Source organism: Struthio camelus, chromosome 1 (assembly GCF_040807025.1).
Source record: "Struthio camelus isolate bStrCam1 chromosome 1, bStrCam1.hap1, whole genome shotgun sequence".
NCBI classification, from domain to species: domain Eukaryota; kingdom Metazoa; phylum Chordata; class Aves; order Struthioniformes; family Struthionidae; genus Struthio; species Struthio camelus.
The window spans coordinates 199,608,829-199,617,137 of NC_090942.1; positions in this window are offsets into that span (position 1 = coordinate 199,608,829).

An 8,309-nucleotide genomic window follows, 5' to 3' on the forward strand; every position below is an offset into this window, starting at 1 on the left:
TGTCCTCGGCCACCCATCACTGGCTCTCTGTGTGCCTTTCTTAGACCTAAATTTTAGTACCCCTTAATATCCTAGGTTTTCTCTCCATGCATATACTTACACACATCATCAAATCACTTCTCAGTTTTCTTTTTGACAAGTTACAGGGGCTAACCTCTAGAAGTCTCTCCCTTTAAGTGGTTTTCTTCAGCTCTCAGGCCATTTTTATGGCTCTTTTCTTCACCCTCTCCAATTTTTTGATGTGCTTTTTAAAATATGAGCACCTCAGCAGGATGCTGTATTCTAGTGTCAGTCTGACCAAGGATGTACACAGTGAGAAAATCACCTTCTATTCCACTTCACAGTCCTATTGCTTATACACAGAAGGACCAAATTAGGTCTTTCTGCTACAGCAGACAGAAAAATAGGTCCCACATTTAAAAACCAGAAGGCTAGACAGTGGTATTAAAGAGAAAAATGAAGCCAACATGGAAGCAGAATTACAAACCAGGGCAGCATTATTAACACAGTGTGAAGCTAGCCTGAACACATTAGTTGAAATAAAATGCTGAGAAAACAGTTTCTTCCACTTCAGAGCCTATTATAAGCCTACACTGTGACTACTTTCTTTGAGCTGTGATAGCACCTCTGTGGTGGGCAAGCTCTGAACCAGAGGTGCACGTTGAGAAGCTGTTTGATGTGCCCGAGGAGGCTGGGGTGAGCACTACGGAGAGGTTGAGTTACTGATGTGTTGCACAGCTGTGCTTGGGAGACCCTTGTTAAATTCTGCCACCAAGCTCAATGGAGGCTGGAGGCAACCTCTGATCTTTCCTGGGGTCATCTCCCAGCTGGATGCTGTTAGATCAGCCCTGCAGACTGTATGGTACCATCAGGGCTCTGCATGTATGACTGCCTCCCTGCTGCGTGTCTTCTGCATGCAAAATCATTCACAGGCAGGATGGGTTTTCCTAAACACACTAATTCCATTGCCACAGAATCACAGAATAGCTGCAGTTGGAAGGGACCTCTGGAGGCTGCTTAGCCCAAACCTCCTATTCAAGCAGGGTCAGCTAAAGCAGGTTGCCCGGAACCCTGTCCGTTTGGGTTTAGAGTATCTCCAAGGAGGGAGACTCCACAAGCTCTCTGGGCAACCTGTTCCAGTGTTTAGTCACCCCAGGAGTAAAAAGGTTTTTCCTTTGGTTCAGATAGATTTTCCTGTGTTTCAGTTTGTGCCCATTGTGCCTTGCCCTATCACTGGGTGCCACGGAAAAGAGGCTGTCTCCATCTTCTTCATACCCCCCCTTCAGATCCTTGTACGCATTGATCAGATCCCCCCTCAGTCTTCTCTTCTCCAGGCTGAACAGGCCCAGCTCTCGCAGCCTTTCCTCATATGAGAGCTGCTCCAGTCCCTTCATGACCTTTGTGGCCCTTTGCTGGACTTGCGCTAGTGTGTCCGTGTCTGTTTTGTGCTGAGGAGCCCAGGACTGGACCCAGCACTCCAGATGTGTCCTCACCAGTGCTGAGCAGGGGAGGAGGATCATCTCCTTCAACCTGCTGGCAACAATAATGTTGGCCTTCTTTGCTGCGAGGGCAAAGACGGCTAGGAACATACTCAGTATGTATCCTCAGCATAAGCTACATCTTCCTATATTAGAGACAGTGGCCTGAACCCAAATGAACTGAAATCTCTGAGGCAGCTCAAGGGAAGCATGCCCATTGCCCAGGTGCAGTCAGAGAGGCAGCATTCAAGTCCTCCTGGTCTTTGAAGGTTTTCCACAAGTTATAAAGGAAGTTCCTTAGTCTCCTTGTTTCTCACTTCTATATCTATAAATTAGGCATGCCAGCTTTTTGGGAGGGCTAAATTCATTGAAGGCTGCGGGGACTTCAGCTCTCATCCTAAGTGTTCTCATTTAGATGGCAATTTCTGCTGTTGCAAACCCATTTGTGCTGCTGCTGCTCTCACAGCAAGGGTCACAATGTGTTTCCGTCTTCTCTGTTGACCTGCTAGTACAGTGTTGGAGTTTGTGCACTGGTGCTTGGGTGCTCCAGGAACCAAACACCAAGGGCACTCTCAGTTCTGTGCTTACTCAGTGGGCTTCTCATCGGCCCTGTGTGAAAGGGTGGAAGTGTGTCTTTCCTTCTGAGGAGGAATGAAAGCAGGGGAGAGGAGCACTGATTTAGACAGGGCAGTGTTGCCAGACTCATATACTGGAGTGAATCTGGTGGAAGGTCACCAAGATGGCTGGAGCACGTGAAGCACCAGGAGATGCTGAGAGAGCTGGGCTTATTCAGTCTTAGGAAGAGAAGGCAAAAGGGAGACTTTATTTCTGCCTACAACTGCCTAATGGGAGGTTATAGAGAGGATGGAGCCAGGCCTTTCTTGGAGGTGCTAGGTAAAAGGATGATAGGGAGTGCAGGAAATTCTATTTAGATATAATGCATCATTTCAGCATGATGAGGATGGTCAAACACTGGCACAGTTTGTTCAGAGAGGTAGTAGTGACTCCATCTTTGGAGATATTCATTTTGGTCATGGTCCTGAGTGACTTCCTGTAACTGGACCTGCTTTGAGCAGGGGTGAGACCAGATGACCTGCAGAGATCCCTTCAAACCTCAGTTATTCTGTGAATCTGTGACGTGTTTAAATAATCTGCAGGGCAATGTCAGCACGTGGCAAATGCCGTGATCTCTTGAAGCCCAGGCTATGAAGATAGCTTATTGACATAGACGGAAGGGATAAAACCCCATTCTCCGGCAGCACCACTTTTATCAAAGGAAACAACATGATCTTCTCCCGCCAAGCTGTATTTCATCTTGGACAAGGCCAATGCACAAAGGAACTGGAGGGGGAGCTGTGTCTTTGACAGCTCTTCGTCCCCAGATGTGCCAGATGTCTACAAGCACTGCTGGAAGCAGTGCATTGAGGCTCTGTAGTCTGAACTGGCCACTGAAGCTCCAGGCTGTGACCTCCTGTGCTTTGATCCTTACTAACGCTCAGGCTATCAGAAGCTATGAAGAGGACACTAGTGAGCATCACTGCACTAGTCATTAGTCAAGATTATTGGGGCCATGTGAGATGATGCATGAGGTGGGATTCATCTCACCTTACAGCAGCTCTCTGAAGCAGGGCGTCAGGCCTGAGCTGTCTCGCCGGACTCTCCCTGTCATCAGTGAAAAGAGATACACCCCCATGGCATGATTCAGCTCATCCTAAGGTATGTGTCTAAGGTTAGTGAGTTGATGGTGTTGATGACGGTACACTGTCTTTCCTTACTGGCTGGAGAGTGGGACACTGATCAGGGGATTAGAGGGGGAACCAGCTTAGACTAGACCCATGGCAGTAAACCTTTTTGGTGTACTTTAAGACGTGTATTTTAAGAAGCCCATAGCTGCACATCATTGGGAACGAACTAAATTTCTGTGAGTGCCAGGCTCAACACTGTGCCAATGTCACATCTTCAAGGGATCGTGGACCTGGCTTTTAGACTACTAAAACTAGGGAGAAGAGGCCTACTCCCGACGCAATGTGCCAATATCCTTACCTACTGCTGTTTCAGAGTCCTGTTTTGCCCCTGGGGAACTGAAGAGTTCCTCTCTCTGCTCAGAAGAGCAGTCACCTGGGGTGGAAAAGCAAGAACACCCCAACTCGATTTGCAGTGGCCAGGCTATGGAAGGCTTTCATGCTCCTTGTTCTCTCCCAATTCCTTCCTCCTTTCTCCAGTTCCGGACGCCTGCCCAACACCCTCACATCTGTTCAAAATGGCATTTATCACTTTGTTTGCTGACCCTTCCTCCTGTGCTATCAGAGGCTCCTTCCCCCTCTCCAGTAGCAACTATCTTGTTATGTAGTCCAGGGCCAGCCTTGTGAGACTCCGGAAAGGCTTTTTTACCGTTCACAGAGAGAAGACCATATTGCTATTTAGTTCTCAAAGACAACCTGTGTTTTGGTCAAGAAGACAACTAATTTGCCTTATTAGTGCAATAGAGTTGAGAATAAAGTCAAGAATATTGGGCTACATCTAGAAAAAATATTTCAGTGAAAGATATTTCATATAAACCTGATAGATATGTTTCATATCAGTAGAAATCTCAGAATAACATTTTGGAGGATCTCTGAAGTTGCAGAGGGAACAGCAGTAGGCTGTTTCCAAGGGAGGCTGTGTCTCACACAGTTCTCCTAACAAAGCAGCAATACTGGTAGCCCTGACACCCGATATGCTTTAATTCATTGTAAAATGGCATTAACGGGGAAGCAAACTCGAGGTTGACCACAGGGTACATGAAGTCAAATTTTACATACAGAAATTATTCCACCTTTGCAACGCAAAGCTCTCCTTGTTTTTTAAATATGTGATTATGTACTTTCACCCTGCATAATGTCACAAAGAATAACAGCATTGCATCTTTTGTTGAGTTTCTCATATCTTTGTAATATGATAGCCTTTTTGCTATTTGGTCATAGAGATTCAGGTGGTGTCCTCTACCAGTGAGACGGCTTTTAGGGGCACAGATGCTATCTATTATTCCTCCACATGCTCCTCCCACATTGTTACTCAGTAGTAATTCAGTCCTGTGGCCTCTGCTCCATACCAGTCTCCCAAGCTGAGATGCTAGACTGGTGAACGGCATATATCATATTCCAGACAGTAAGCTGTCAGCCAGCTCCATCAGCAGCAGTGTCTGGCAGTCTGACAGGTTCTGAAGCCAAAGGCACTTAGACCTGTGCACCACCCCCTGGAGGGGACCTGTCCATCGCCAGAGCCTGCGTACTGCTCTGGAGGTGGCGTCTCAAAATTGGAGCCTCATGAAAAATCTTTTTGCTACCATAGAAACTGAATAGACTTAATAACTACCTGTTACTTTTCTCATCTCCAACAACTCAGCATCTAAAGTGACTTGACCTATGAAGGTATTTGTAGTAAGTATCACCTGATATTTGGAGAAGTGAGACTGGAGGGAAAAAAGAAGAGAAACGCCTGAAGCTCTTGTGAAAGCTGCTGAGGAAATGTGAGGTTACTAAGACGTGGGAAGCATTTCTCTGGGATGAGCAGCAAGGGAAGAGAGCCCAAAGGGAGATCGTTACCACAGAGCTGGCCAAGCAAGAGTTCAGTATGGACATGGAAGAAAAACCCAGCATAGTGAATCTGGGCCTTGCTGTGCCCTGGCAGACTGCAGAACTGGTAGAGAAGCAGGCTGTATATGCACATCGCTTCTGGAAAGCATTTTCCAAGAGGGCGTCTCTTCGTCTGCTGCTTCATCTCTTCCTGATGGTCACACTAGTGTGAAGCTTTACCCCATCCCGCATCTTCTTGGGAGCAGCGATTGTTGCTTGAATCCCATGTCACAGGCCCTGTCACCAGGCACAACAAAGAGCAGCCCATGGGGACAGAGTGCCATCAGCCCCTCTCACCCCTCCAAGCCCCAGGTTCTCAAATACCTAGGAGAAGACCAGACCAGTTGCAGTAAGGGAGAGATTTTTGCAGTGAATCAGGAGCTTTGGGAACTGAAATGTTCTTTGTCCTTCAACTCAACCGTCTGCTGTTTATGCTTTCAGGTACAAAATAAATTTCTACATATTCTTTTTTTTTTTTTTTTAATGATTCTTGCCTATTGGCAAAGTGCTGCTGTACAATGAAAGCTTGTCTGCTATTACTTTTAAAGCTCTGAGACCTACGAAGGATCTGTAGAGCTCTCCAACTGGCCAGGCACTAGAAGAAGTTTTATAAATTCACAAAAACATAGAAGGTATGAACAGGTTCTGCCAGGCTTTTGAACTTCACAGTCAGGAAAAGCAGCCATGATGCAGTTTGGTAACTCAGGAAGGTGCAACCATTTTGCAGAATAACCCAGCACGACTTTAAGACGCAGCTATATCGATGCCTCTCAGACAGTCCTTGTGCTGCTCCTGACATCTCCCTGAGAACATCTGCCGCTCTGTGTATCATGAATAATAGTTTTAGAGCATTTTTACAAACATATCCCTCATTTTAACCAGCTTTGTTCAACTTCTTTAAAGAGTAAAGACAAGCAGAGTATAAAAAACTAACACTACCAAGTGAAAACACACCACAAAACCCAGAAAACCATGGCAACACTGTAGTTTTACCATGCAGCATGAACCAAACAGAAGCAAGTGTCAGATGAGGCCTGTGTCCAAAGCAATTTCTTCATTCCTCATAGCTCTTTGCAAGACTTCCCAGTTTATACACGGGGGTGACTCTCATTTAGGGTTCGCCACCTCGCGGCTTGTTGAACATGTCCTGACAGGCTGTGACCTTGTACGTCCTGTGCCTTGCTCAGTGTCACAGCTGTCGTACAAAACACAGGAGAGCAATTATCGCTCCGGGTCGGAGCCGCTCGGCTGGCTCAGCCTTCCTCGTAGCAACTCCGTCTGCGCCCCGGCCCCAAAGGCATGCTCTGCTGGCAGCCTGCAGCCCTGGGCTGGCACTTACAGAGCTGGTCTCCATGATCCGACTGTCTCATAAAAAATGTGAGCAGTCAGGGAGTCACGAGGGAAAGTGGGAAAGTGAAATGGGAAGATGGGACCTGAAAGCTCTGCGCGCAGAAGGATTGATGACGTGCTCATGTCCTCATTGATAACTACACTGGCAAACACCTTATTTCTTTTACTTTAGAGAAACCAGGTGAGAGTCCGTGAAATTTCTCGCACCAAAACTTTTCCAACTAAACTCTGCTGACGTTGGCCTTATTCCCTTCAGTGAGCTGAGGCCCGGCCACGGAGCATAAGCAAGAAGTATCCTTTCGGGTTGTCAAAAATTAGTATATGACAAATCGGAGGCATTTAGGTTTTGTCTAGTGGAAGATCCTGTGTATGGATGGAAAGCAATAGATCACTGCCTGAGTCCTGGCCAGCCTTGCTGGGCACAGAGGTGGTTCCCTGTAATGGTGTATAAGCATTGTCGTGCCAGCAGCTCCTGCGCTCGGCCAGCTTGGGCTGCTTTGGTTGGCAGCAGACTGGCCGCAAGCGGGGCTGCAGGTGTCTGCGCAGTGACTGTCGCACACCAGTGAACAGGGGAGGGCTGCTGCCTTTGCTGCTGGCCTCGCCAGGCTACGCTCCTCTCCTCAATAGCTGACATTTGCTTCTTCAACCTAAAATTGAGGCTACAGGGAAGGCAGCAGCATCAAAAGCTAGCGTTCTGGCAGCAGCTGCTCCAATACGTTGTCTTTTCTGTTGTTCTGGCCCTCTCGCTGTGTCTCAGTGCAGGTGCAATTTGCAAAGGGAAAGAGAAAGCTGTAGCGGCTGCTACCAAAGCCGGCAGTAAGGCTGTTACTGCAGCAGTAAGGCTGTTATTGTGGACCGGGCGGTTGGCTTGCAGAGTCACGTCACCTCCGCCGGGGCTGATGCTCAGGCAGGAATACAGGAGAAATTCACTGTTGGGGATTGAATTCTGTGGCAGCTGATATTTATTTCTGACTCCCACTGCTGCAACACTGGTCCAATATGACCTCTAAGTAGTCTGCAAATCCTACTATCTCCCCCAACCCCTGCCAAAAAAAAAGCTTCATAGGAGAATGGTTCAAATTATTTAGGACCCGGGAAATATATCCATCACCGATGGCACTGTAAAGTGGTGCCATAGTTCCCTGTAGGTAAGGTAGGGATAACCATACCCTCCCTCCTCCAGCCTTTGCAGTGTGTATTTAGATGAGCACAGATCCACAGGTGCAGCTCCGGGCCACGAGGACCCCTGGACCCACATGTTACAGGGTATGTGACCTCAAAGGGTGCAGCAACGCTGGCAATGACCCAGCTGCACCGGCAGGGAGCGGGCTGTCCGCAGCCTGTGCGCAGGGCTGGGCAGGAGATGGTGGCGGTGGGAGCGGTAGGAGTAGCTGGGAGAAAGTCTAAAGGTGCTTAGGGTAGATGCTGAGCTGCATCAGGCAGTCGCCTGAGTGTGCTGTGTGCTGCCGCACCACCGTTGACCTGGCCCAGCCCCAGAAGCTTCCCAGTCGCTATCCTGGTGGAGCACATCTGTTCAGAGGGGTTGAATCTGTATTGCCAGATAAAAAGAGAGCCAGGAGACCACTTCACGGTCTGGACCCGATCCTGTGCACGGGTAAGCCTGGCATTGCTTTAGACCAAGGTGCTTTCTTCAGGTTAGATGTGCTCTTAGGGGCTAGCCCTAAGCAGCATGGATGTGATGCAATTGGTGCCCCTTAGCAGGGGTCAAGGCGGTTATTTAGCTGTACAGACACAGCCAGGTTGACTGGGGGTGTAGCAATTGCTGTGTAGTCCCCTCAAGATGCCCCTATTTCTCCCCCACAGCTAAAATAGGTGGCTGCAGCTAACTCAGGCTCTTTCCAAAGCC